The sequence below is a fragment of the Anomaloglossus baeobatrachus genome, chromosome 7 (genome assembly GCF_048569485.1).
Source record: "Anomaloglossus baeobatrachus isolate aAnoBae1 chromosome 7, aAnoBae1.hap1, whole genome shotgun sequence".
Taxonomy (NCBI): Eukaryota; Metazoa; Chordata; class Amphibia; order Anura; family Aromobatidae; genus Anomaloglossus; species Anomaloglossus baeobatrachus.
In genome coordinates, this window is record NC_134359.1 from 205,801,244 (window position 1) to 205,828,833 (window position 27,590).

Here is a 27,590-nt window from a genome sequence, read left to right on the forward strand (position 1 = left end):
TGTCTTTCAGTGTCCTTGAATGTCTAGAGATAGACGACTAATGCAAATTCTTTCTTTACTGGACTAATTTTCAGGGCTTCAATAGTGACAAAAAATACAATCTTTATTGAATTACTGATATTAAAACCCTAAACTTTGGTTAATCTCTGATAAAGTTTGAGCTTGTCCAACTCTTGACATAATCCACTGTTGTAGATATGATAAGAGCCACTTTGCCAGAAGCTCATACACAATCTTTAGTGAAATTGCACAGACTTGTCAAAATCCTCATTAGATCACATCATCTGGCTACAGACTCTTCCTGTTGACGAGCTGCCGAGTGGTTATGGCGTATGACTACTAATCCATTGTGCTCTGCATGCATGGTTTTTGAATCCCATACTTGTTGAAGTAATCTTCATCTCCAATGTTGAAACTCTAAATTATCTTTTTCAGCCCAAGCAGTGAATATTTCCAGCATTTCCTGTTCAAGAAGGCTGCTATCAAACTTTTCTAACATTTCAGTCTGGCAAAAGTAAACCCACTGTTTTCATTTGGCATGCTTGATGCCATCCTACATTAGCTGACATCTTCTTCCTTTTGAGTACTTAGACAACACAGATTTAGAATCTCTCCATTGCACTATCTAAGGAAGGGATATGAGAAAAACAAGTTTGACTTTATAGTATTTTTACAAGGAAAGTACTTTGTTAAACATAGAAACTTCAGTACTGAGGCTATGAAAAGAAGGCACTGCTGAGATTCGAACTCAGGATCTCCTGTTTACAAGACAGGCGCTTTAACCAACTAAGCCACAGCACCACTTTGAGTAAGATTAGAAAAGCACTACTGGTAGAGTCGCCCTCATCTCATGTCTTTCAGTGTCCTTGAATGTCTAGAGATAGCCGACTAATGCAAATTCTTTCTTTACTGGACTAATTTTCAGGGCTTCAATAGTGACAAAAAATACAATCTTTATTGAATTACTGATATTAAAACCCTAAACTTTGGTTAATCTCTGATAAAGTTTGAGCTTGTCCAACTCTTGACATAATCCACTGTTGTAGATATGATAAGAGCCACTTTGCCAGAAGCTCATACACAATCTTTAGTGAAATTGCACAGACTTGTCAAAATCCTCATTAGATCACATCATCTGGCTACAGACTCTTCCTGTTGACGAGCTGCCGAGTGGTTATGGCGTATGACTACTAATCCATTGTGCTCTGCATGCATGGTTTTTGAATCCCATACTTGTTGAAGTAATCTTCATCTCCAATGTTGAAACTCTAAATTATCTTTTTCAGCCCAAGCAGTGAATATTTCCAGCATTTCCTGTTCAAGAAGGCTGCTATCAAACTTTTCTAACATTTCAGTCTGGCAAAAGTAAACCCACTGTTTTCATTTGGCATGCTTGATGCCATCCTACATTAGCTGACATCTTCTTCCTTTTGAGTACTTAGACAACACAGATTTAGAATCTCTCCATTGCACTATCTAAGGAAGGGATATGAGAAAAACAAGTTTGACTTTATAGTATTTTTACAAGGAAAGTACTTTGTTAAACATAGAAACTTCAGTACTGAGGCTATGAAAAGAAGGCACTGCTGAGATTCGAACTCAGGATCTCCTGTTTACAAGACAGGCGCTTTAACCAACTAAGCCACAGCACCACTTTGAGTAAGATTAGAAAAGCACTACTGGTAGAGTCGCCCTCATCTCATGTCTTTCAGTGTCCTTGAATGTCTAGAGATAGACCAATGCAAATTGTTTCTTTTATAGACTAATTTTCAGGGCTTCAATAGTGACACAAAATACAATCTTGATTAAATTACTGATATTAAAACCCTAAACTTTGGTTAATCTTTGATAAAGTTTGAGCTAATCTAACTCTTGACATAATCCCCTGTTGTAGATATGATAAGAGCCACTTTGCCAGAAGCTCATACACAATCTTTAGTGAAATTGCACAGACTTGTCAAAATCCTCATTAGATCACATCATCTGGCTACAGACTCTTCCTGTTGACGAGCTGCCGAGTGGTTATGGCGTATGACTACTAATCCATTGTGCTCTGCATGCATGGTTTTTGAATCCCATACTTGTTGAAGTAATCTTCATCTCCAATGTTGAAACTCTAAATTATCTTTTTCAGCCCAAGCAGTGAATATTTCCAGCATTTCCTGTTCAAGAAGGCTGCTATCAAACTTTTCTAACATTTCAGTCTGGCAAAAGTAAACCCACTGTTTTCATTTGGCATGCTTGATGCCATCCTACATTAGCTGACATCTTCTTCCTTTTGAGTACTTAGACAACACAGATTTAGAATCTCTCCATTGCACTATCTAAGGAAGGGATATGAGAAAAACAAGTTTGACTTTATAGTATTTTTACAAGGAAAGTACTTTGTTAAACATAGAAACTTCAGTACTGAGGCTATGAAAAGAAGGCACTGCTGAGATTCGAACTCAGGATCTCCTGTTTACAAGACAGGCGCTTTAACCAACTAAGCCACAGCACCACTTTGAGTAAGATTAGAAAAGCACTACTGGTAGAGTCGCCCTCATCTCATGTCTTTCAGTGTCCTTGAATGTCTAGAGATAGACCAATGCAAATTGTTTCTTTTATAGACTAATTTTCAGGGCTTCAATAGTGACACAAAATACAATCTTGATTAAATTACTGATATTAAAACCCTAAACTTTGGTTAATCTTTGATAAAGTTTGAGCTAATCTAACTCTTGACATAATCCACTGTTGTAGATATGATAAGAGCCACTTTGCCAGAAGCTCATACACAATCTTTAGTGAAATTGCACAGACTTGTCAAAATCCTCATTAGATCACATCATCTGGCTACAGACTCTTCCTGTTGACGAGCTGCCGAGTGGTTATGGCGTATGACTACTAATCCATTGTGCTCTGCATGCATGGTTTTTGAATCCCATACTTGTTGAAGTAATCTTCATCTCCAATGTTGAAACTCTAAATTATCTTTTTCAGCCCAAGCAGTGAATATTTCCAGCATTTCCTGTTCAAGAAGGCTGCTATCAAACTTTTCTAACATTTCAGTCTGGCAAAAGTAAACCCACTGTTTTCATTTGGCATGCTTGATGCCATCCTACATTAGCTGACATCTTCTTCCTTTTGAGTACTTAGACAACACAGATTTAGAATCTCTCCATTGCACTATCTAAGGAAGGGATATGAGAAAAACAAGTTTGACTTTATAGTATTTTTACAAGGAAAGTACTTTGTTAAACATAGAAACTTCAGTACTGAGGCTATGAAAAGAAGGCACTGCTGAGATTCGAACTCAGGATCTCCTGTTTACAAGACAGGCGCTTTAACCAACTAAGCCACAGCACCACTTTGAGTAAGATTAGAAAAGCACTACTGGTAGAGTCGCCCTCATCTCATGTCTTTCAGTGTCCTTGAATGTCTAGAGATAGCCGACTAATGCAAATTCTTTCTTTACTGGACTAATTTTCAGGGCTTCAATAGTGACAAAAAATACAATCTTTATTGAATTACTGATATTAAAACCCTAAACTTTGGTTAATCTCTGATAAAGTTTGAGCTTGTCCAACTCTTGACATAATCCACTGTTGTAGATATGATAAGAGCCACTTTGCCAGAAGCTCATACACAATCTTTAGTGAAATTGCACAGACTTGTCAAAATCCTCATTAGATCACATCATCTGGCTACAGACTCTTCCTGTTGACGAGCTGCCGAGTGGTTATGGCGTATGACTACTAATCCATTGTGCTCTGCATGCATGGTTTTTGAATCCCATACTTGTTGAAGTAATCTTCATCTCCAATGTTGAAACTCTAAATTATCTTTTTCAGCCCAAGCAGTGAATATTTCCAGCATTTCCTGTTCAAGAAGGCTGCTATCAAACTTTTCTAACATTTCAGTCTGGCAAAAGTAAACCCACTGTTTTCATTTGGCATGCTTGATGCCATCCTACATTAGCTGACATCTTCTTCCTTTTGAGTACTTAGACAACACAGATTTAGAATCTCTCCATTGCACTATCTAAGGAAGGGATATGAGAAAAACAAGTTTGACTTTATAGTATTTTTACAAGGAAAGTACTTTGTTAAACATAGAAACTTCAGTACTGAGGCTATGAAAAGAAGGCACTGCTGAGATTCGAACTCAGGATCTCCTGTTTACAAGACAGGCGCTTTAACCAACTAAGCCACAGCACCACTTTGAGTAAGATTAGAAAAGCACTACTGGTAGAGTCGCCCTCATCTCATGTCTTTCAGTGTCCTTGAATGTCTAGAGATAGACCAATGCAAATTGTTTCTTTTATAGACTAATTTTCAGGGCTTCAATAGTGACACAAAATACAATCTTGATTAAATTACTGATATTAAAACCCTAAACTTTGGTTAATCTTTGATAAAGTTTGAGCTAATCTAACTCTTGACATAATCCCCTGTTGTAGATATGATAAGAGCCACTTTGCCAGAAGCTCATACACAATCTTTAGTGAAATTGCACAGACTTGTCAAAATCCTCATTAGATCACATCATCTGGCTACAGACTCTTCCTGTTGACGAGCTGCCGAGTGGTTATGGCGTATGACTACTAATCCATTGTGCTCTGCATGCATGGTTTTTGAATCCCATACTTGTTGAAGTAATCTTCATCTCCAATGTTGAAACTCTAAATTATCTTTTTCAGCCCAAGCAGTGAATATTTCCAGCATTTCCTGTTCAAGAAGGCTGCTATCAAACTTTTCTAACATTTCAGTCTGGCAAAAGTAAACCCACTGTTTTCATTTGGCATGCTTGATGCCATCCTACATTAGCTGACATCTTCTTCCTTTTGAGTACTTAGACAACACAGATTTAGAATCTCTCCATTGCACTATCTAAGGAAGGGATATGAGAAAAACAAGTTTGACTTTATAGTATTTTTACAAGGAAAGTACTTTGTTAAACATAGAAACTTCAGTACTGAGGCTATGAAAAGAAGGCACTGCTGAGATTCGAACTCAGGATCTCCTGTTTACAAGACAGGCGCTTTAACCAACTAAGCCACAGCACCACTTTGAGTAAGATTAGAAAAGCACTACTGGTAGAGTCGCCCTCATCTCATGTCTTTCAGTGTCCTTGAATGTCTAGAGATAGACCAATGCAAATTGTTTCTTTTATAGACTAATTTTCAGGGCTTCAATAGTGACACAAAATACAATCTTGATTAAATTACTGATATTAAAACCCTAAACTTTGGTTAATCTTTGATAAAGTTTGAGCTAATCTAACTCTTGACATAATCCACTGTTGTAGATATGATAAGAGCCACTTTGCCAGAAGCTCATACACAATCTTTAGTGAAATTGCACAGACTTGTCAAAATCCTCATTAGATCACATCATCTGGCTACAGACTCTTCCTGTTGACGAGCTGCCGAGTGGTTATGGCGTATGACTACTAATCCATTGTGCTCTGCATGCATGGTTTTTGAATCCCATACTTGTTGAAGTAATCTTCATCTCCAATGTTGAAACTCTAAATTATCTTTTTCAGCCCAAGCAGTGAATATTTCCAGCATTTCCTGTTCAAGAAGGCTGCTATCAAACTTTTCTAACATTTCAGTCTGGCAAAAGTAAACCCACTGTTTTCATTTGGCATGCTTGATGCCATCCTACATTAGCTGACATCTTCTTCCTTTTGAGTACTTAGACAACACAGATTTAGAATCTCTCCATTGCACTATCTAAGGAAGGGATATGAGAAAAACAAGTTTGACTTTATAGTATTTTTACAAGGAAAGTACTTTGTTAAACATAGAAACTTCAGTACTGAGGCTATGAAAAGAAGGCACTGCTGAGATTCGAACTCAGGATCTCCTGTTTACAAGACAGGCGCTTTAACCAACTAAGCCACAGCACCACTTTGAGTAAGATTAGAAAAGCACTACTGGTAGAGTCGCCCTCATCTCATGTCTTTCAGTGTCCTTGAATGTCTAGAGATAGACCAATGCAAATTGTTTCTTTTATAGACTAATTTTCAGGGCTTCAATAGTGACACAAAATACAATCTTGATTAAATTACTGATATTAAAACCCTAAACTTTGGTTAATCTTTGATAAAGTTTGAGCTAATCTAACTCTTGACATAATCCCCTGTTGTAGATATGATAAGAGCCACTTTGCCAGAAGCTCATACACAATCTTTAGTGAAATTGCACAGACTTGTCAAAATCCTCATTAGATCACATCATCTGGCTACAGACTCTTCCTGTTGACGAGCTGCCGAGGGGTTATGGCGTATGACTACTAATCCATTGTGCTCTGCATGCATGGTTTTTGAATCCCATACTTGTTGAAGTAATCTTCATCTCCAATGTTGAAACTCTAAATTATCTTTTTCAGCCCAAGCAGTGAATATTTCCAGCATTTCCTGTTCAAGAAGGCTGCTATCAAACTTTTCTAACATTTCAGTCTGGCAAAAGTAAACCCACTGTTTTCATTTGGCATGCTTGATGCCATCCTACATTAGCTGACATCTTCTTCCTTTTGAGTACTTAGACAACACAGATTTAGAATCTCTCCATTGCACTATCTAAGGAAGGGATATGAGAAAAACAAGTTTGACTTTATAGTATTTTTACAAGGAAAGTACTTTGTTAAACATAGAAACTTCAGTACTGAGGCTATGAAAAGAAGGCACTGCTGAGATTCGAACTCAGGATCTCCTGTTTACAAGACAGGCGCTTTAACCAACTAAGCCACAGCACCACTTTGAGTAAGATTAGAAAAGCACTACTGGTAGAGTCGCCCTCATCTCATGTCTTTCAGTGTCCTTGAATGTCTAGAGATAGACCAATGCAAATTGTTTCTTTTATAGACTAATTTTCAGGGCTTCAATAGTGACACAAAATACAATCTTGATTAAATTACTGATATTAAAACCCTAAACTTTGGTTAATCTTTGATAAAGTTTGAGCTAATCTAACTCTTGACATAATCCACTGTTGTAGATATGATAAGAGCCACTTTGCCAGAAGCTCATACACAATCTTTAGTGAAATTGCACAGACTTGTCAAAATCCTCATTAGATCACATCATCTGGCTACAGACTCTTCCTGTTGACGAGATGCCGAGTGGTTATGGCGTATGACTACAAATCCATTGTGCTCTGCATGCATGGTTTTTGAATCCCATACTTGTTGCAGTAATCTTCATCTCCAATGTTGAAACTCTAAATTATCTTTTTCAGCCCAAGCAGTGAATATTTCCAGCATTTCCTGTTCAAGAAGGCTGCTATCAAACTTTTCTAACATTTCAGTCTGGCAAAAGTAAACCCACTGTTTTCATTTGGCATGCTTGATGCCATCCTACATTGGCTGACATCTTCTTCCTTTTGAGTACTTTGACAACACAGATTTAGAATCTCTCCATTGCACTATCTAAGGAAGGGATATGAGAAAGACAAGTTTGACTTTATAGTATTTTTACAAGGAAAGTACTTTGTTAAACATAGAAACTTCAGTACTGAGGCTATGAAAAGAAGGCACTGCTGAGATTCGAACTCAGGATCTCCTGATTACAAGACAGGCGCTTTAACCAACTAAGCCACAGCACCACTTAGAGTAAGATTAGAAAAGCACTACTGGTAGAGTCGCCCTCACCTCATGTCTTTCAGTGTCCTTGAATGTCTAGAGATAGACGACTAATGCAAATTCTTTCTTTACTGGACTAATTTTCAGGGCTTCAATAGTGACAAAAAATACAATCTTTATTGAATTACTGATATTAAAACCCTAAACTTTGGTTAATCTCTGATAAAGTTTGAGCTTGTCCAACTCTTGACATAATCCACTGTTGTAGATATGATAAGAGCCACTTTGCCAGAAGCTCATACACAATCTTTAGTGAAATTGCACAGACTTGTCAAAATCCTCATTAGATCACATCATCTGGCTACAGACTCTTCCTGTTGACGAGCTGCCGAGTGGTTATGGCGTATGACTACTGATCCATTGTGCTCTGCATGCATGGTTTTTGAATCCCATACTTGTTGAAGTAATCTTCATCTCCAATGTTGAAACTCTAAATTATCTTTTTCAGCCCAAGCAGTGAATATTTCCAGCATTTCCTGTTCAAGAAGGCTGCTATCAAACTTTTCTAACATTTCAGTCTGGCAAAAGTAAACCCACTGTTTTCATTTGGCATGCTTGATGCCATCCTACATTAGCTGACATCTTCTTCCTTTTGAGTACTTAGACAACACAGATTTAGAATCTCTCCATTGCACTATCTAAGGAAGGGATATGAGAAAAACAAGTTTGACTTTATAGTATTTTTACAAGGAAAGTACTTTGTTAAACATAGAAACTTCAGTACTGAGGCTATGAAAAGAAGGCACTGCTGAGATTCGAACTCAGGATCTCCTGTTTACAAGACAGGCGCTTTAACCAACTAAGCCACAGCACCACTTTGAGTAAGATTAGAAAAGCACTACTGGTAGAGTCGCCCTCATCTCATGTCTTTCAGTGTCCTTGAATGTCTAGAGATAGACCAATGCAAATTGTTTCTTTTATAGACTAATTTTCAGGGCTTCAATAGTGACACAAAATACAATCTTGATTAAATTACTGATATTAAAACCCTAAACTTTGGTTAATCTTTGATAAAGTTTGAGCTAATCTAACTCTTGACATAATCCCCTGTTGTAGATATGATAAGAGCCACTTTGCCAGAAGCTCATACACAATCTTTAGTGAAATTGCACAGACTTGTCAAAATCCTCATTAGATCACATCATCTGGCTACAGACTCTTCCTGTTGACGAGCTGCCGAGTGGTTATGGCGTATGACTACTAATCCATTGTGCTCTGCATGCATGGTTTTTGAATCCCATACTTGTTGAAGTAATCTTCATCTCCAATGTTGAAACTCTAAATTATCTTTTTCAGCCCAAGCAGTGAATATTTCCAGCATTTCCTGTTCAAGAAGGCTGCTATCAAACTTTTCTAACATTTCAGTCTGGCAAAAGTAAACCCACTGTTTTCATTTGGCATGCTTGATGCCATCCTACATTAGCTGACATCTTCTTCCTTTTGAGTACTTAGACAACACAGATTTAGAATCTCTCCATTGCACTATCTAAGGAAGGGATATGAGAAAAACAAGTTTGACTTTATAGTATTTTTACAAGGAAAGTACTTTGTTAAACATAGAAACTTCAGTACTGAGGCTATGAAAAGAAGGCACTGCTGAGATTCGAACTCAGGATCTCCTGTTTACAAGACAGGCGCTTTAACCAACTAAGCCACAGCACCACTTTGAGTAAGATTAGAAAAGCACTACTGGTAGAGTCGCCCTCATCTCATGTCTTTCAGTGTCCTTGAATGTCTAGAGATAGACCAATGCAAATTGTTTCTTTTATAGACTAATTTTCAGGGCTTCAATAGTGACACAAAATACAATCTTGATTAAATTACTGATATTAAAACCCTAAACTTTGGTTAATCTTTGATAAAGTTTGAGCTAATCTAACTCTTGACATAATCCCCTGTTGTAGATATGATAAGAGCCACTTTGCCAGAAGCTCATACACAATCTTTAGTGAAATTGCACAGACTTGTCAAAATCCTCATTAGATCACATCATCTGGCTACAGACTCTTCCTGTTGACGAGCTGCCGAGTGGTTATGGCGTATGACTACTAATCCATTGTGCTCTGCATGCATGGTTTTTGAATCCCATACTTGTTGAAGTAATCTTCATCTCCAATGTTGAAACTCTAAATTATCTTTTTCAGCCCAAGCAGTGAATATTTCCAGCATTTCCTGTTCAAGAAGGCTGCTATCAAACTTTTCTAACATTTCAGTCTGGCAAAAGTAAACCCACTGTTTTCATTTGGCATGCTTGATGCCATCCTACATTGGCTGACATCTTCTTCCTTTTGAGTACTTTGACAACACAGATTTAGAATCTCTCCATTGCACTATCTAAGGAAGGGATATGAGAAAGACAAGTTTGACTTTATAGTATTTTTACAAGGAAAGTACTTTGTTAAACATAGAAACTTCAGTACTGAGGCTATGAAAAGAAGGCACTGCTGAGATTCGAACTCAGGATCTCCTGATTACAAGACAGGCGCTTTAACCAACTAAGCCACAGCACCACTTAGAGTAAGATTAGAAAAGCACTACTGGTAGAGTCGCCCTCACCTCATGTCTTTCAGTGTCCTTGAATGTCTAGAGATAGACGACTAATGCAAATTCTTTCTTTACTGGACTAATTTTCAGGGCTTCAATAGTGACAAAAAATACAATCTTTATTGAATTACTGATATTAAAACCCTAAACTTTGGTTAATCTCTGATAAAGTTTGAGCTTGTCCAACTCTTGACATAATCCACTGTTGTAGATATGATAAGAGCCACTTTGCCAGAAGCTCATACACAATCTTTAGTGAAATTGCACAGACTTGTCAAAATCCTCATTAGATCACATCATCTGGCTACAGACTCTTCCTGTTGACGAGCTGCCGAGTGGTTATGGCGTATGACTACTAATCCATTGTGCTCTGCATGCATGGTTTTTGAATCCCATACTTGTTGAAGTAATCTTCATCTCCAATGTTGAAACTCTAAATTATCTTTTTCAGCCCAAGCAGTGAATATTTCCAGCATTTCCTGTTCAAGAAGGCTGCTATCAAACTTTTCTAACATTTCAGTCTGGCAAAAGTAAACCCACTGTTTTCATTTGGCATGCTTGATGCCATCCTACATTAGCTGACATCTTCTTCCTTTTGAGTACTTAGACAACACAGATTTAGAATCTCTCCATTGCACTATCTAAGGAAGGGATATGAGAAAAACAAGTTTGACTTTATAGTATTTTTACAAGGAAAGTACTTTGTTAAACATAGAAACTTCAGTACTGAGGCTATGAAAAGAAGGCACTGCTGAGATTCGAACTCAGGATCTCCTGTTTACAAGACAGGCGCTTTAACCAACTAAGCCACAGCACCACTTTGAGTAAGATTAGAAAAGCACTACTGGTAGAGTCGCCCTCATCTCATGTCTTTCAGTGTCCTTGAATGTCTAGAGATAGACCAATGCAAATTGTTTCTTTTATAGACTAATTTTCAGGGCTTCAATAGTGACACAAAATACAATCTTGATTAAATTACTGATATTAAAACCCTAAACTTTGGTTAATCTTTGATAAAGTTTGAGCTAATCTAACTCTTGACATAATCCCCTGTTGTAGATATGATAAGAGCCACTTTGCCAGAAGCTCATACACAATCTTTAGTGAAATTGCACAGACTTGTCAAAATCCTCATTAGATCACATCATCTGGCTACAGACTCTTCCTGTTGACGAGCTGCCGAGTGGTTATGGCGTATGACTACTAATCCATTGTGCTCTGCATGCATGGTTTTTGAATCCCATACTTGTTGAAGTAATCTTCATCTCCAATGTTGAAACTCTAAATTATCTTTTTCAGCCCAAGCAGTGAATATTTCCAGCATTTCCTGTTCAAGAAGGCTGCTATCAAACTTTTCTAACATTTCAGTCTGGCAAAAGTAAACCCACTGTTTTCATTTGGCATGCTTGATGCCATCCTACATTAGCTGACATCTTCTTCCTTTTGAGTACTTAGACAACACAGATTTAGAATCTCTCCATTGCACTATCTAAGGAAGGGATATGAGAAAAACAAGTTTGACTTTATAGTATTTTTACAAGGAAAGTACTTTGTTAAACATAGAAACTTCAGTACTGAGGCTATGAAAAGAAGGCACTGCTGAGATTCGAACTCAGGATCTCCTGTTTACAAGACAGGCGCTTTAACCAACTAAGCCACAGCACCACTTTGAGTAAGATTAGAAAAGCACTACTGGTAGAGTCGCCCTCATCTCATGTCTTTCAGTGTCCTTGAATGTCTAGAGATAGACGACTAATGCAAATTCTTTCTTTACTGGACTAATTTTCAGGGCTTCAATAGTGACAAAAAATACAATCTTTATTGAATTACTGATATTAAAACCCTAAACTTTGGTTAATCTCTGATAAAGTTTGAGCTTGTCCAACTCTTGACATAATCCACTGTTGTAGATATGATAAGAGCCACTTTGCCAGAAGCTCATACACAATCTTTAGTGAAATTGCACAGACTTGTCAAAATCCTCATTAGATCACATCATCTGGCTACAGACTCTTCCTGTTGACGAGCTGCCGAGTGGTTATGGCGTATGACTACTAATCCATTGTGCTCTGCATGCATGGTTTTTGAATCCCATACTTGTTGAAGTAATCTTCATCTCCAATGTTGAAACTCTAAATTATCTTTTTCAGCCCAAGCAGTGAATATTTCCAGCATTTCCTGTTCAAGAAGGCTGCTATCAAACTTTTCTAACATTTCAGTCTGGCAAAAGTAAACCCACTGTTTTCATTTGGCATGCTTGATGCCATCCTACATTAGCTGACATCTTCTTCCTTTTGAGTACTTAGACAACACAGATTTAGAATCTCTCCATTGCACTATCTAAGGAAGGGATATGAGAAAAACAAGTTTGACTTTATAGTATTTTTACAAGGAAAGTACTTTGTTAAACATAGAAACTTCAGTACTGAGGCTATGAAAAGAAGGCACTGCTGAGATTCGAACTCAGGATCTCCTGTTTACAAGACAGGCGCTTTAACCAACTAAGCCACAGCACCACTTTGAGTAAGATTAGAAAAGCACTACTGGTAGAGTCGCCCTCATCTCATGTCTTTCAGTGTCCTTGAATGTCTAGAGATAGACCAATGCAAATTGTTTCTTTTATAGACTAATTTTCAGGGCTTCAATAGTGACACAAAATACAATCTTGATTAAATTACTGATATTAAAACCCTAAACTTTGGTTAATCTTTGATAAAGTTTGAGCTAATCTAACTCTTGACATAATCCACTGTTGTAGATATGATAAGAGCCACTTTGCCAGAAGCTCATACACAATCTTTAGTGAAATTGCACAGACTTGTCAAAATCCTCATTAGATCACATCATCTGGCTACAGACTCTTCCTGTTGACGAGCTGCCGAGTGGTTATGGCGTATGACTACTAATCCATTGTGCTCTGCATGCATGGTTTTTGAATCCCATACTTGTTGAAGTAATCTTCATCTCCAATGTTGAAACTCTAAATTATCTTTTTCAGCCCAAGCAGTGAATATTTCCAGCATTTCCTGTTCAAGAAGGCTGCTATCAAACTTTTCTAACATTTCAGTCTGGCAAAAGTAAACCCACTGTTTTCATTTGGCATGCTTGATGCCATCCTACATTAGCTGACATCTTCTTCCTTTTGAGTACTTAGACAACACAGATTTAGAATCTCTCCATTGCACTATCTAAGGAAGGGATATGAGAAAAACAAGTTTGACTTTATAGTATTTTTACAAGGAAAGTACTTTGTTAAACATAGAAACTTCAGTACTGAGGCTATGAAAAGAAGGCACTGCTGAGATTCGAACTCAGGATCTCCTGTTTACAAGACAGGCGCTTTAACCAACTAAGCCACAGCACCACTTTGAGTAAGATTAGAAAAGCACTACTGGTAGAGTCGCCCTCATCTCATGTCTTTCAGTGTCCTTGAATGTCTAGAGATAGACGACTAATGCAAATTCTTTCTTTACTGGACTAATTTTCAGGGCTTCAATAGTGACAAAAAATACAATCTTTATTGAATTACTGATATTAAAACCCTAAACTTTGGTTAATCTCTGATAAAGTTTGAGCTTGTCCAACTCTTGACATAATCCACTGTTGTAGATATGATAAGAGCCACTTTGCCAGAAGCTCATACACAATCTTTAGTGAAATTGCACAGACTTGTCAAAATCCTCATTAGATCACATCATCTGGCTACAGACTCTTCCTGTTGACGAGCTGCCGAGTGGTTATGGCGTATGACTACTAATCCATTGTGCTCTGCATGCATGGTTTTTGAATCCCATACTTGTTGAAGTAATCTTCATCTCCAATGTTGAAACTCTAAATTATCTTTTTCAGCCCAAGCAGTGAATATTTCCAGCATTTCCTGTTCAAGAAGGCTGCTATCAAACTTTTCTAACATTTCAGTCTGGCAAAAGTAAACCCACTGTTTTCATTTGGCATGCTTGATGCCATCCTACATTAGCTGACATCTTCTTCCTTTTGAGTACTTAGACAACACAGATTTAGAATCTCTCCATTGCACTATCTAAGGAAGGGATATGAGAAAAACAAGTTTGACTTTATAGTATTTTTACAAGGAAAGTACTTTGTTAAACATAGAAACTTCAGTACTGAGGCTATGAAAAGAAGGCACTGCTGAGATTCGAACTCAGGATCTCCTGTTTACAAGACAGGCGCTTTAACCAACTAAGCCACAGCACCACTTTGAGTAAGATTAGAAAAGCACTACTGGTAGAGTCGCCCTCATCTCATGTCTTTCAGTGTCCTTGAATGTCTAGAGATAGACGACTAATGCAAATTCTTTCTTTACTGGACTAATTTTCAGGGCTTCAATAGTGACAAAAAATACAATCTTTATTGAATTACTGATATTAAAACCCTAAACTTTGGTTAATCTCTGATAAAGTTTGAGCTTGTCCAACTCTTGACATAATCCACTGTTGTAGATATGATAAGAGCCACTTTGCCAGAAGCTCATACACAATCTTTAGTGAAATTGCACAGACTTGTCAAAATCCTCATTAGATCACATCATCTGGCTACAGACTCTTCCTGTTGACGAGCTGCCGAGTGGTTATGGCGTATGACTACTAATCCATTGTGCTCTGCATGCATGGTTTTTGAATCCCATACTTGTTGAAGTAATCTTCATCTCCAATGTTGAAACTCTAAATTATCTTTTTCAGCCCAAGCAGTGAATATTTCCAGCATTTCCTGTTCAAGAAGGCTGCTATCAAACTTTTCTAACATTTCAGTCTGGCAAAAGTAAACCCACTGTTTTCATTTGGCATGCTTGATGCCATCCTACATTAGCTGACATCTTCTTCCTTTTGAGTACTTAGACAACACAGATTTAGAATCTCTCCATTGCACTATCTAAGGAAGGGATATGAGAAAAACAAGTTTGACTTTATAGTATTTTTACAAGGAAAGTACTTTGTTAAACATAGAAACTTCAGTACTGAGGCTATGAAAAGAAGGCACTGCTGAGATTCGAACTCAGGATCTCCTGTTTACAAGACAGGCGCTTTAACCAACTAAGCCACAGCACCACTTTGAGTAAGATTAGAAAAGCACTACTGGTAGAGTCGCCCTCATCTCATGTCTTTCAGTGTCATTGAATGTCTAGAGATAGACGACTAATGCAAATTCTTTCTTTACTGGACTAATTTTCAGGGCTTCAATAGTGACAAAAAATACAATCTTTATTGAATTACTGATATTAAAACCCTAAACTTTGGTTAATCTCTGATAAAGTTTGAGCTTGTCCAACTCTTGACATAATCCACTGTTGTAGATATGATAAGAGCCACTTTGCCAGAAGCTCATACACAATCTTTAGTGAAATTGCACAGACTTGTCAAAATCCTCATTAGATCACATCATCTGGCTACAGACTCTTCCTGTTGACGAGCTGCCGAGTGGTTATGGCGTATGACTACTAATCCATTGTGCTCTGCATGCATGGTTTTTGAATCCCATACTTGTTGAAGTAATCTTCATCTCCAATGTTGAAACTCTAAATTATCTTTTTCAGCCCAAGCAGTGAATATTTCCAGCATTTCCTGTTCAAGAAGGCTGCTATCAAACTTTTCTAACATTTCAGTCTGGCAAAAGTAAACCCACTGTTTTCATTTGGCATGCTTGATGCCATCCTACATTAGCTGACATCTTCTTCCTTTTGAGTACTTAGACAACACAGATTTAGAATCTCTCCATTGCACTATCTAAGGAAGGGATATGAGAAAGACAAGTTTGACTTTATAGTATTTTTACAAGGAAAGTACTTTGTTAAACATAGAAACTTCAGTACTGAGGCTATGAAAAGAAGGCACTGCTGAGATTCGAACTCAGGATCTCCTGTTTACAAGACAGGCGCTTTAACCAACTAAGCCACAGCACCACTTTGAGTAAGATTAGAAAAGCACTACTGGTAGAGTCGCCCTCATCTCATGTCTTTCAGTGTCCTTGAATGTCTAGAGATAGACGACTAATGCAAATTCTTTCTTTACTGGACTAATTTTCAGGGCTTCAATAGTGACAAAAAATACAATCTTTATTGAATTACTGATATTAAAACCCTAAACTTTGGTTAATCTCTGATAAAGTTTGAGCTTGTCCAACTCTTGACATAATCCACTGTTGTAGATATGATAAGAGCCACTTTGCCAGAAGCTCATACACAATCTTTAGTGAAATTGCACAGACTTGTCAAAATCCTCATTAGATCACATCATCTGGCTACAGACTCTTCCTGTTGACGAGCTGCCGAGTGGTTATGGCGTATGACTACTAATCCATTGTGCTCTGCATGCATGGTTTTTGAATCCCATACTTGTTAAAGTAATCTTCATCTCCAATGTTGAAACTCTAAATTATCTTTTTCAGCACAAGCAGTGAATATTTCCAGCATTTCCTGTTCAAGAAGGCTGCTATCAAACTTTTCTAACATTTCAGTCTGGCAAAAGTAAACCCACTGTTTTCATTTGGCATGCTTGATGCCATCCTACATTGGCTGACATCTTCTTCCTTTTGAGTACTTAGACAACACAGATTTAGAATCTCTCCATTGCACTATCTAAGGAAGGGATATGAGAAAGACAAGTTTGACTTTATAGTATTTTTACAAGGAAAGTACTTTGTTAAACATAGAAACTTCAGTACTGAGGCTATGAAAAGAAGGCACTGCTGAGATTCGAACTCAGGATCTCCTGTTTACAAGACAGGCGCTTTAACCAACTAAGCCACAGCACCACTTTGAGTAAGATTAGAAAAGCACTACTGGTAGAGTCGCCCTCATCTCATGTCTTTCAGTGTCCTTGAATGTCTAGAGATAGACGACCAATGCAAATTCTTTCTTTACTGGACTAATTTTCAGGGCTTCAATAGTGACAAAAAATACAATCTTTATTGAATTACTGATATTAAAACCCTAAACTTTGGTTAATCTCTGATAAAGTTTGAGCTTGTCCAACTCTTGACATAATCCACTGTTGTAGATATGATAAGAGCCACTTTGCCAGAAGCTCATACACAATCTTTAGTGAAATTGCACAGACTTGTCAAAATCCTCATTAGATCACATCATCTGGCTACAGACTCTTCCTGTTGACGAGCTGCCGAGTGGTTATGGCGTATGACTACTAATCCATTGTGCTCTGCATGCATGGTTTTTGAATCCCATACTTGTTGAAGTAATCTTCATCTCCAATGTTGAAACTCTAAATTATCTTTTTCAGCCCAAGCAGTGAATATTTCCAGCATTTCCTGTTCAAGAAGGCTGCTATCAAACTTTTCTAACATTTCAGTCTGGCAAAAGTAAACCCACTGTTTTCATTTGGCATGCTTGATGCCATCCTACATTAGCTGACATCTTCTTCCTTTTGAGTACTTAGACAACACAGATTTAGAATCTCTCCATTGCACTATCTAAGGAAGGGATATGAGAAAAACAAGTTTGACTTTATAGTATTTTTACAAGGAAAGTACTTTGTTAAACATAGAAACTTCAGTACTGAGGCTATGAAAAGAAGGCACTGCTGAGATTCGAACTCAGGATCTCCTGTTTACAAGACAGGCGCTTTAACCAACTAAGCCACAGCACCACTTTGAGTAAGATTAGAAAAGCACTACTGGTAGAGTCGCCCTCATCTCATGTCTTTCAGTGTCCTTGAATGTCTAGAGATAGACGACTAATGCAAATTCTTTCTTTACTGGACTAATTTTCAGGGCTTCAATAGTGACAAAAAATACAATCTTTATTGAATTACTGATATTAAAACCCTAAACTTTGGTTAATCTCTGATAAAGTTTGAGCTTGTCCAACTCTTGACATAATCCACTGTTGTAGATATGATAAGAGCCACTTTGCCAGAAGCTCATACACAATCTTTAGTGAAATTGCACAGACTTGTCAAAATCCTCATTAGATCACATCATCTGGCTACAGACTCTTCCTGTTGACGAGCTGCCGAGTGGTTATGGCGTATGACTACTAATCCATTGTGCTCTGCATGCATGGTTTTTGAATCCCATACTTGTTAAAGTAATCTTCATCTCCAATGTTGAAACTCTAAATTATCTTTTTCAGCACAAGCAGTGAATATTTCCAGCATTTCCTGTTCAAGAAGGCTGCTATCAAACTTTTCTAACATTTCAGTCTGGCAAAAGTAAACCCACTGTTTTCATTTGGCATGCTTGATGCCATCCTACATTGGCTGACATCTTCTTCCTTTTGAGTACTTAGACAACACAGATTTAGAATCTCTCCATTGCACTATCTAAGGAAGGGATATGAGAAAGACAAGTTTGACTTTATAGTATTTTTACAAGGAAAGTACTTTGTTAAACATAGAAACTTCAGTACTGAGGCTATGAAAAGAAGGCACTGCTGAGATTCGAACTCAGGATCTCCTGTTTACAAGACAGGCGCTTTAACCAACTAAGCCACAGCACCACTTTGAGTAAGATTAGAAAAGCACTACTGGTAGAGTCGCCCTCATCTCATGTCTTTCAGTGTCCTTGAATGTCTAGAGATAGACGACTAATGCAAATTCTTTCTTTACTGGACTAATTTTCAGGGCTTCAATAGTGACAAAAAATACAATCTTTATTGAATTACTGATATTAAAACCCTAAACTTTGGTTAATCTCTGATAAAGTTTGAGCTTGTCCAACTCTTGACATAATCCACCGTTGTAGATATGATAAGAGCCACTTTGCCAGAAGCTCATACACAATCTTTAGTGAAATTGCACAGACTTGTCAAAATCCTCATTAGATCACATCATCTGGCTACAGACTCTTCCTGTTGACGAGCTGCCGAGTGGTTATGGCGTATGACTACTAATCCATTGTGCTCTGCATGCATGGTTTTTGAATCCCATACTTGTTAAAGTAATCTTCATCTCCAATGTTGAAACTCTAAATTATCTTTTTCAGCACAAGCAGTGAATATTTCCAGCATTTCCTGTTCAAGAAGGCTGCTATCAAACTTTTCTAACATTTCAGTCTGGCAAAAGTAAACCCACTGTTTTCATTTGGCATGCTTGATGCCATCCTACATTGGCTGACATCTTCTTCCTTTTGAGTACTTAGACAACACAGATTTAGAATCTCTCCATTGCACTATCTAAGGAAGGGATATGAGAAAGACAAGTTTGACTTTATAGTATTTTTACAAGGAAAGTACTTTGTTAAACATAGAAACTTCAGTACTGAGGCTATGAAAAGAAGGCACTGCTGAGATTCGAACTCAGGATCTCCTGTTTACAAGACAGGCGCTTTAACCAACTAAGCCACAGCACCACTTTGAGTAAGATTAGAAAAGCACTACTGGTAGAGTCGCCCTCATCTCATGTCTTTCAGTGTCCTTGAATGTCTAGAGATAGACGACCAATGCAAATTCTTTCTTTACTGGACTAATTTTCAGGGCTTCAATAGTGACAAAAAATACAATCTTTATTGAATTACTGATATTAAAACCCTAAACTTTGGTTAATCTCTGATAAAGTTTGAGCTTGTCCAACTCTTGACATAATCCACTGTTGTAGATATGATAAGAGCCACTTTGCCAGAAGCTCATACACAATCTTTAGTGAAATTGCACAGACTTGACAAAATCCTCATTAGATCACATCATCTGGCTACAGACTCTTCCTGTTGACGAGCTGCCGAGTGGTTATGGCGTATGACTACTAATCCATTGTGCTCTGCATGCATGGTTTTTGAATCCCATACTTGTTGAAGTAATCTTCATCTCCAATGTTGAAACTCTAAATTATCTTTTTCAGCCCAAGCAGTGAATATTTCCAGCATTTCCTGTTCAAGAAGGCTGCTATCAAACTTTTCTAACATTTCAGTCTGGCAAAAGTAAACCCACTGTTTTCATTTGGCATGCTTGATGCCATCCTACATTAGCTGACATCTTCTTCCTTTTGAGTACTTAGACAACACAGATTTAGAATCTCTCCATTGCACTATCTAAGGAAGGGATATGAGAAAAACAAGTTTGACTTTATAGTATTTTTACAAGGAAAGTACTTTGTTAAACATAGAAACTTCAGTACTGAGGCTATGAAAAGAAGGCACTGCTGAGATTCGAACTCAGGATCTCCTGTTTACAAGACAGGCGCTTTAACCAACTAAGCCACAGCACCACTTTGAGTAAGATTAGAAAAGCACTACTGGTAGAGTCGCCCTCATCTCATGTCTTTCAGTGTCCTTGAATGTCTAGAGATAGACGACTAATGCAAATTCTTTCTTTACTGGACTAATTTTCAGGGCTTCAATAGTGACAAAAAATACAATCTTTATTGAATTACTGATATTAAAACCCTAAACTTTGGTTAATCTCTGATAAAGTTTGAGCTTGTCCAACTCTTGACATAATCCACTGTTGTAGATATGATAAGAGCCACTTTGCCAGAAGCTCATACACAATCTTTAGTGAAATTGCACAGACTTGTCAAAATCCTCATTAGATCACATCATCTGGCTACAGACTCTTCCTGTTGACGAGCTGCCGAGTGGTTATGGCGTATGACTACTAATCCATTGTGCTCTGCATGCATGGTTTTTGAATCCCATACTTGTTGAAGTAATCTTCATCTCCAATGTTGAAACTCTAAATTATCTTTTTCAGCCCAAGCAGTGAATATTTCCAGCATTTCCTGTTCAAGAAGGCTGCTATCAAACTTTTCTAACATTTCAGTCTGGCAAAAGTAAACCCACTGTTTTCATTTGGCATGCTTGATGCCATCCTACATTGGCTGACATCTTCTTCCTTTTGAGTACTTAGACAACACAGATTTAGAATCTCTCCATTGCACTATCTAAGGAAGGGATATGAGAAAGACAAGTTTGACTTTATAGTATTTTTACAAGGAAAGTACTTTGTTAAACATAGAAACTTCAGTACTGAGGCTATGAAAAGAAGGCACTGCTGAGATTCGAACTCAGGATCTCCTGTTTACAAGACAGGCGCTTTAACCAACTAAGCCACAGCACCACTTTGAGTAAGATTAGAAAAGCACTACTGGTAGAGTCGCCCTCATCTCATGTCTTTCAGTGTCCTTGAATGTCTAGAGATAGACGACTAATGCAAATTCTTTCTTTACTGGACTAATTTTCAGGGCTTCAATAGTGACAAAAAATACAATCTTTATTGAATTACTGATATTAAAACCCTAAACTTTGGTTAATCTCTGATAAAGTTTGAGCTTGTCCAACTCTTGACATAATCCACCGTTGTAGATATGATAAGAGCCACTTTGCCAGAAGCTCATACACAATCTTTAGTGAAATTGCACAGACTTGTCAAAATCCTCATTAGATCACATCATCTGGCTACAGACTCTTCCTGTTGACGAGCTGCCGAGTGGTTATGGCGTATGACTACTAATCCATTGTGCTCTGCATGCATGGTTTTTGAATCCCATACTTGTTAAAGTAATCTTCATCTCCAATGTTGAAACTCTAAATTATCTTTTTCAGCACAAGCAGTGAATATTTCCAGCATTTCCTGTTCAAGAAGGCTGCTATCAAACTTTTCTAACATTTCAGTCTGGCAAAAGTAAACCCACTGTTTTCATTTGGCATGCTTGATGCCATCCTACATTGGCTGACATCTTCTTCCTTTTGAGTACTTAGACAACACAGATTTAGAATCTCTCCATTGCACTATCTAAGGAAGGGATATGAGAAAGACAAGTTTGACTTTATAGTATTTTTACAAGGAAAGTACTTTGTTAAACATAGAAACTTCAGTACTGAGGCTATGAAAAGAAGGCACTGCTGAGATTCGAACTCAGGATCTCCTGTTTACAAGACAGGCGCTTTAACCAACTAAGCCACAGCACCACTTTGAGTAAGATTAGAAAAGCACTACTGGTAGAGTCGCCCTCATCTCATGTCTTTCAGTGTCCTTGAATGTCTAGAGATAGACGACCAATGCAAATTCTTTCTTTACTGGACTAATTTTCAGGGCTTCAATAGTGACAAAAAATACAATCTTTATTGAATTACTGATATTAAAACCCTAAACTTTGGTTAATCTCTGATAAAGTTTGAGCTTGTCCAACTCTTGACATAATCCACTGTTGTAGATATGATAAGAGCCACTTTGCCAGAAGCTCATACACAATCTTTAGTGAAATTGCACAGACTTGTCAAAATCCTCATTAGATCACATCATCTGGCTACAGACTCTTCCTGTTGACGAGCTGCCGAGTGGTTATGGCGTATGACTACTAATCCATTGTGCTCTGCATGCATGGTTTTTGAATCCCATACTTGTTGAAGTAATCTTCATCTCCAATGTTGAAACTCTAAATTATCTTTTTCAGCCCAAGCAGTGAATATTTCCAGCATTTCCTGTTCAAGAAGGCTGCTATCAAACTTTTCTAACATTTCAGTCTGGCAAAAGTAAACCCACTGTTTTCATTTGGCATGCTTGATGCCATCCTACATTAGCTGACATCTTCTTCCTTTTGAGTACTTAGACAACACAGATTTAGAATCTCTCCATTGCACTATCTAAGGAAGGGATATGAGAAAAACAAGTTTGACTTTATAGTATTTTTACAAGGAAAGTACTTTGTTAAACATAGAAACTTCAGTACTGAGGCTATGAAAAGAAGGCACTGCTGAGATTCGAACTCAGGATCTCCTGTTTACAAGACAGGCGCTTTAACCAACTAAGCCACAGCACCACTTTGAGTAAGATTAGAAAAGCACTACTGGTAGAGTCGCCCTCATCTCATGTCTTTCAGTGTCCTTGAATGTCTAGAGATAGACGACTAATGCAAATTCTTTCTTTACTGGACTAATTTTCAGGGCTTCAATAGTGACAAAAAATACAATCTTTATTGAATTACTGATATTAAAACCCTAAACTTTGGTTAATCTCTGATAAAGTTTGAGCTTGTCCAACTCTTGACATAATCCACTGTTGTAGATATGATAAGAGCCACTTTGCCAGAAGCTCATACACAATCTTTAGTGAAATTGCACAGACTTGTCAAAATCCTCATTAGATCACATCATCTGGCTACAGACTCTTCCTGTTGACGAGCTGCCGAGTGGTTATGGCGTATGACTACTAATCCATTGTGCTCTGCATGCATGGTTTTTGAATCCCATACTTGTTGAAGTAATCTTCATCTCCAATGTTGAAACTCTAAATTATCTTTTTCAGCCCAAGCAGTGAATATTTCCAGCATTTCCTGTTCAAGAAGGCTGCTATCAAACTTTTCTAACATTTCAGTCTGGCAAAAGTAAACCCACTGTTTTCATTTGGCATGCTTGATGCCATCCTACATTAGCTGACATCTTCTTCCTTTTGAGTACTTAGACAACACAGATTTAGAATCTCTCCATTGCACTATCTAAGGAAGGGATATGAGAAAGACAAGTTTGACTTTATAGTATTTTTACAAGGAAAGTACTTTGTTAAACATAGAAACTTCAGTACTGAGGCTATGAAAAGAAGGCACTGCTGAGATTCGAACTCAGGATCTCCTGTTTACAAGACAGGCGCTTTAACCAACTAAGCCACAGCACCACTTTGAGTAAGATTAGAAAAGCACTACTGGTAGAGTCGCCCTCATCTCATGTCTTTCAGTGTCCTTGAATGTCTAGAGATAGACGACTAATGCAAATTCTTTCTTTACTGGACTAATTTTCAGGGCTTCAATAGTGACAAAAAATACAATCTTTATTGAATTACTGATATTAAAACCCTAAACTTTGGTTAATCTCTGATAAAGTTTGAGCTTGTCCAACTCTTGACATAATCCACTGTTGTAGATATGATAAGAGCCACTTTGCCAGAAGCTCATACACAATCTTTAGTGAAATTGCACAGACTTGTCAAAATCCTCATTAGATCACATCATCTGGCTACAGACTCTTCCTGTTGACGAGCTGCCGAGTGGTTATGGCGTATGACTACTAATCCATTGTGCTCTGCATGCATGGTTTTTGAATCCCATACTTGTTAAAGTAATCTTCATCTCCAATGTTGAAACTCTAAATTATCTTTTTCAGCACAAGCAGTGAATATTTCCAGCATTTCCTGTTCAAGAAGGCTGCTATCAAACTTTTCTAACATTTCAGTCTGGCAAAAGTAAACCCACTGTTTTCATTTGGCATGCTTGATGCCATCCTACATTGGCTGACATCTTCTTCCTTTTGAGTACTTAGACAACACAGATTTAGAATCTCTCCATTGCACTATCTAAGGAAGGGATATGAGAAAGACAAGTTTGACTTTATAGTATTTTTACAAGGAAAGTACTTTGTTAAACATAGAAACTTCAGTACTGAGGCTATGAAAAGAAGGCACTGCTGAGATTCGAACTCAGGATCTCCTGTTTACAAGACAGGCGCTTTAACCAACTAAGCCACAGCACCACTTTGAGTAAGATTAGAAAAGCACTACTGGTAGAGTCGCCCTCATCTCATGTCTTTCAGTGTCCTTGAATGTCTAGAGATAGACGACTAATGCAAATTCTTTCTTTACTGGACTAATTTTCAGGGCTTCAATAGTGACAAAAAATACAATCTTTATTGAATTACTGATATTAAAACCCTAAACTTTGGTTAATCTCTGATAAAGTTTGAGCTTGTCCAACTCTTGACATAATCCACCGTTGTAGATATGATAAGAGCCACTTTGCCAGAAGCTCATACACAATCTTTAGTGAAATTGCACAGACTTGTCAAAATCCTCATTAGATCACATCATCTGGCTACAGACTCTTCCTGTTGACGAGCTGCCGAGTGGTTATGGCGTATGACTACTAATCCATTGTGCTCTGCATGCATGGTTTTTGAATCCCATACTTGTTAAAGTAATCTTCATCTCCAATGTTGAAACTCTAAATTATCTTTTTCAGCACAAGCAGTGAATATTTCCAGCATTTCCTGTTCAAGAAGGCTGCTATCAAACTTTTCTAACATTTCAGTCTGGCAAAAGTAAACCCACTGTTTTCATTTGGCATGCTTGATGCCATCCTACATTGGCTGACATCTTCTTCCTTTTGAGTACTTAGACAACACAGATTTAGAATCTCTCCATTGCACTATCTAAGGAAGGGATATGAGAAAGACAAGTTTGACTTTATAGTATTTTTACAAGGAAAGTACTTTGTTAAACATAGAAACTTCAGTACTGAGGCTATGAAAAGAAGGCACTGCTGAGATTCGAACTCAGGATCTCCTGTTTACAAGACAGGCGCTTTAACCAACTAAGCCACAGCACCACTTTGAGTAAGATTAGAAAAGCACTACTGGTAGAGTCGCCCTCATCTCATGTCTTTCAGTGTCCTTGAATGTCTAGAGATAGACGACCAATGCAAATTCTTTCTTTACTGGACTAATTTTCAGGGCTTCAATAGTGACAAAAAATACAATCTTTATTGAATTACTGATATTAAAACCCTAAACTTTGGTTAATCTCTGATAAAGTTTGAGCTTGTCCAACTCTTGACATAATCCACTGTTGTAGATATGATAAGAGCCACTTTGCCAGAAGCTCATACACAATCTTTAGTGAAATTGCACAGACTTGTCAAAATCCTCATTAGATCACATCATCTGGCTACAGACTCTTCCTGTTGACGAGCTGCCGAGTGGTTATGGCGTATGACTACTAATCCATTGTGCTCTGCATGCATGGTTTTTGAATCCCATACTTGTTGAAGTAATCTTCATCTCCAATGTTGAAACTCTAAATTATCTTTTTCAGCCCAAGCAGTGAATATTTCCAGCATTTCCTGTTCAAGAAGGCTGCTATCAAACTTTTCTAACATTTCAGTCTGGCAAAAGTAAACCCACTGTTTTCATTTGGCATGCTTGATGCCATCCTACATTAGCTGACATCTTCTTCCTTTTGAGTACTTAGACAACACAGATTTAGAATCTCTCCATTGCACTATCTAAGGAAGGGATATGAGAAAAACAAGTTTGACTTTATAGTATTTTTACAAGGAAAGTACTTTGTTAAACATAGAAACTTCAGTACTGAGGCTATGAAAAGAAGGCACTGCTGAGATTCGAACTCAGGATCTCCTGTTTACAAGACAGGCGCTTTAACCAACTAAGCCACAGCACCACTTTGAGTAAGATTAGAAAAGCACTACTGGTAGAGTCGCCCTCATCTCATGTCTTTCAGTGTCCTTGAATGTCTAGAGATAGACGACTAATGCAAATTCTTTCTTTACTGGACTAATTTTCAGGGCTTCAATAGTGACAAAAAATACAATCTTTATTGAATTACTGATATTAAAACCCTAAACTTTGGTTAATCTCTGATAAAGTTTGAGCTTGTCCAACTCTTGACATAATCCACTGTTGTAGATATGATAAGAGCCACTTTGCCAGAAGCTCATACACAATCTTTAGTGAAATTGCACAGACTTGTCAAAATCCTCATTAGATCACATCATCTGGCTACAGACTCTTCCTGTTGACGAGCTGCCGAGTGGTTATGGCGTATGACTACTAATCCATTGTGCTCTGCATGCATGGTTTTTGAATCCCATACTTGTTGAAGTAATCTTCATCTCCAATGTTGAAACTCTAAATTATCTTTTTCAGCCCAAGCAGTGAATATTTCCAGCATTTCCTGTTCAAGAAGGCTGCTATCAAACTTTTCTAACATTTCAGTCTGGCAAAAGTAAACCCACTGTTTTCATTTGGCATGCTTGATGCCATCCTACATTAGCTGACATCTTCTTCCTTTTGAGTACTTAGACAACACAGATTTAGAATCTCTCCATTGCACTATCTAAGGAAGGGATATGAGAAAGACAAGTTTGACTTTATAGTATTTTTACAAGGAAAGTACTTTGTTAAACATAGAAACTTCAGTACTGAGGCTATGAAAAGAAGGCACTGCTGAGATTCGAACTCAGGATCTCCTGTTTACAAGACAGGCGCTTTAACCAACTAAGCCACAGCACCACTTTGAGTAAGATTAGAAAAGCACTACTGGTAGAGTCGCCCTCATCTCATGTCTTTCAGTGTCCTTGAATGTCTAGAGATAGACGACTAATGCAAATTCTTTCTTTACTGGACTAATTTTCAGGGCTTCAATAGTGACAAAAAATACAATCTTTATTGAATTACTGATATTAAAACCCTAAACTTTGGTTAATCTCTGATAAAGTTTGAGCTTGTCCAACTCTTGACATAATCCACTGTTGTAGATATGATAAGAGCCACTTTGCCAGAAGCTCATACACAATCTTTAGTGAAATTGCACAGACTTGTCAAAATCCTCATTAGATCACATCATCTGGCTACAGACTCTTCCTGTTGACGAGCTGCCGAGTGGTTATGGCGTATGACTACTAATCCATTGTGCTCTGCATGCATGGTTTTTGAATCCCATACTTGTTG

The 27,590-nt window shown here is 37.7% G+C and overlaps 30 non-coding genes across 30 annotated transcripts; all 30 read right to left on the reverse strand.

The window, feature by feature from the left end:
* Positions 1-727: 727 nt before the first annotated feature.
* On the reverse strand, positions 728-801 carry TRNAT-UGU (transfer RNA threonine (anticodon UGU)). The gene has a single exon. It is a non-coding gene; the product is annotated as a tRNA-Thr (tRNA).
* Positions 802-1,578: 777 nt separating this feature from the next.
* Positions 1,579-1,652, reverse strand: TRNAT-UGU (transfer RNA threonine (anticodon UGU)). Its single transcript has one exon. It is a non-coding gene; the product is annotated as a tRNA-Thr (tRNA).
* Positions 1,653-2,426: 774 nt separating this feature from the next.
* On the reverse strand, positions 2,427-2,500 carry TRNAT-UGU (transfer RNA threonine (anticodon UGU)). Its single transcript has one exon. It is a non-coding gene; the product is annotated as a tRNA-Thr (tRNA).
* A 774-nt stretch (positions 2,501-3,274) lies between these two features.
* TRNAT-UGU (transfer RNA threonine (anticodon UGU)) lies at positions 3,275-3,348 on the reverse strand. Its single transcript has one exon. It is a non-coding gene; the product is annotated as a tRNA-Thr (tRNA).
* A 777-nt stretch (positions 3,349-4,125) lies between these two features.
* TRNAT-UGU (transfer RNA threonine (anticodon UGU)) lies at positions 4,126-4,199 on the reverse strand. The gene has a single exon. It is a non-coding gene; the product is annotated as a tRNA-Thr (tRNA).
* A 774-nt stretch (positions 4,200-4,973) lies between these two features.
* Positions 4,974-5,047, reverse strand: TRNAT-UGU (transfer RNA threonine (anticodon UGU)). Its single transcript has one exon. It is a non-coding gene; the product is annotated as a tRNA-Thr (tRNA).
* Positions 5,048-5,821: 774 nt separating this feature from the next.
* On the reverse strand, positions 5,822-5,895 carry TRNAT-UGU (transfer RNA threonine (anticodon UGU)). Its single transcript has one exon. It is a non-coding gene; the product is annotated as a tRNA-Thr (tRNA).
* Positions 5,896-6,669: 774 nt separating this feature from the next.
* On the reverse strand, positions 6,670-6,743 carry TRNAT-UGU (transfer RNA threonine (anticodon UGU)). Its single transcript has one exon. It is a non-coding gene; the product is annotated as a tRNA-Thr (tRNA).
* A 1,625-nt stretch (positions 6,744-8,368) lies between these two features.
* On the reverse strand, positions 8,369-8,442 carry TRNAT-UGU (transfer RNA threonine (anticodon UGU)). The gene has a single exon. It is a non-coding gene; the product is annotated as a tRNA-Thr (tRNA).
* A 774-nt stretch (positions 8,443-9,216) lies between these two features.
* On the reverse strand, positions 9,217-9,290 carry TRNAT-UGU (transfer RNA threonine (anticodon UGU)). The gene has a single exon. It is a non-coding gene; the product is annotated as a tRNA-Thr (tRNA).
* Positions 9,291-10,915: 1,625 nt separating this feature from the next.
* Positions 10,916-10,989, reverse strand: TRNAT-UGU (transfer RNA threonine (anticodon UGU)). Its single transcript has one exon. It is a non-coding gene; the product is annotated as a tRNA-Thr (tRNA).
* A 774-nt stretch (positions 10,990-11,763) lies between these two features.
* On the reverse strand, positions 11,764-11,837 carry TRNAT-UGU (transfer RNA threonine (anticodon UGU)). Its single transcript has one exon. It is a non-coding gene; the product is annotated as a tRNA-Thr (tRNA).
* Positions 11,838-12,614: 777 nt separating this feature from the next.
* TRNAT-UGU (transfer RNA threonine (anticodon UGU)) lies at positions 12,615-12,688 on the reverse strand. Its single transcript has one exon. It is a non-coding gene; the product is annotated as a tRNA-Thr (tRNA).
* A 774-nt stretch (positions 12,689-13,462) lies between these two features.
* Positions 13,463-13,536, reverse strand: TRNAT-UGU (transfer RNA threonine (anticodon UGU)). Its single transcript has one exon. It is a non-coding gene; the product is annotated as a tRNA-Thr (tRNA).
* A 777-nt stretch (positions 13,537-14,313) lies between these two features.
* On the reverse strand, positions 14,314-14,387 carry TRNAT-UGU (transfer RNA threonine (anticodon UGU)). The gene has a single exon. It is a non-coding gene; the product is annotated as a tRNA-Thr (tRNA).
* Positions 14,388-15,164: 777 nt separating this feature from the next.
* On the reverse strand, positions 15,165-15,238 carry TRNAT-UGU (transfer RNA threonine (anticodon UGU)). Its single transcript has one exon. It is a non-coding gene; the product is annotated as a tRNA-Thr (tRNA).
* Positions 15,239-16,015: 777 nt separating this feature from the next.
* Positions 16,016-16,089, reverse strand: TRNAT-UGU (transfer RNA threonine (anticodon UGU)). Its single transcript has one exon. It is a non-coding gene; the product is annotated as a tRNA-Thr (tRNA).
* Positions 16,090-16,866: 777 nt separating this feature from the next.
* TRNAT-UGU (transfer RNA threonine (anticodon UGU)) lies at positions 16,867-16,940 on the reverse strand. The gene has a single exon. It is a non-coding gene; the product is annotated as a tRNA-Thr (tRNA).
* Positions 16,941-17,717: 777 nt separating this feature from the next.
* TRNAT-UGU (transfer RNA threonine (anticodon UGU)) lies at positions 17,718-17,791 on the reverse strand. The gene has a single exon. It is a non-coding gene; the product is annotated as a tRNA-Thr (tRNA).
* Positions 17,792-18,568: 777 nt separating this feature from the next.
* Positions 18,569-18,642, reverse strand: TRNAT-UGU (transfer RNA threonine (anticodon UGU)). Its single transcript has one exon. It is a non-coding gene; the product is annotated as a tRNA-Thr (tRNA).
* A 777-nt stretch (positions 18,643-19,419) lies between these two features.
* TRNAT-UGU (transfer RNA threonine (anticodon UGU)) lies at positions 19,420-19,493 on the reverse strand. The gene has a single exon. It is a non-coding gene; the product is annotated as a tRNA-Thr (tRNA).
* Positions 19,494-20,270: 777 nt separating this feature from the next.
* On the reverse strand, positions 20,271-20,344 carry TRNAT-UGU (transfer RNA threonine (anticodon UGU)). The gene has a single exon. It is a non-coding gene; the product is annotated as a tRNA-Thr (tRNA).
* Positions 20,345-21,121: 777 nt separating this feature from the next.
* TRNAT-UGU (transfer RNA threonine (anticodon UGU)) lies at positions 21,122-21,195 on the reverse strand. The gene has a single exon. It is a non-coding gene; the product is annotated as a tRNA-Thr (tRNA).
* Positions 21,196-21,972: 777 nt separating this feature from the next.
* On the reverse strand, positions 21,973-22,046 carry TRNAT-UGU (transfer RNA threonine (anticodon UGU)). Its single transcript has one exon. It is a non-coding gene; the product is annotated as a tRNA-Thr (tRNA).
* A 777-nt stretch (positions 22,047-22,823) lies between these two features.
* TRNAT-UGU (transfer RNA threonine (anticodon UGU)) lies at positions 22,824-22,897 on the reverse strand. Its single transcript has one exon. It is a non-coding gene; the product is annotated as a tRNA-Thr (tRNA).
* Positions 22,898-23,674: 777 nt separating this feature from the next.
* TRNAT-UGU (transfer RNA threonine (anticodon UGU)) lies at positions 23,675-23,748 on the reverse strand. Its single transcript has one exon. It is a non-coding gene; the product is annotated as a tRNA-Thr (tRNA).
* A 777-nt stretch (positions 23,749-24,525) lies between these two features.
* TRNAT-UGU (transfer RNA threonine (anticodon UGU)) lies at positions 24,526-24,599 on the reverse strand. Its single transcript has one exon. It is a non-coding gene; the product is annotated as a tRNA-Thr (tRNA).
* Positions 24,600-25,376: 777 nt separating this feature from the next.
* On the reverse strand, positions 25,377-25,450 carry TRNAT-UGU (transfer RNA threonine (anticodon UGU)). Its single transcript has one exon. It is a non-coding gene; the product is annotated as a tRNA-Thr (tRNA).
* Positions 25,451-26,227: 777 nt separating this feature from the next.
* TRNAT-UGU (transfer RNA threonine (anticodon UGU)) lies at positions 26,228-26,301 on the reverse strand. The gene has a single exon. It is a non-coding gene; the product is annotated as a tRNA-Thr (tRNA).
* A 777-nt stretch (positions 26,302-27,078) lies between these two features.
* TRNAT-UGU (transfer RNA threonine (anticodon UGU)) lies at positions 27,079-27,152 on the reverse strand. The gene has a single exon. It is a non-coding gene; the product is annotated as a tRNA-Thr (tRNA).
* Between the last annotated feature and the right edge of the window lie 438 nt (positions 27,153-27,590).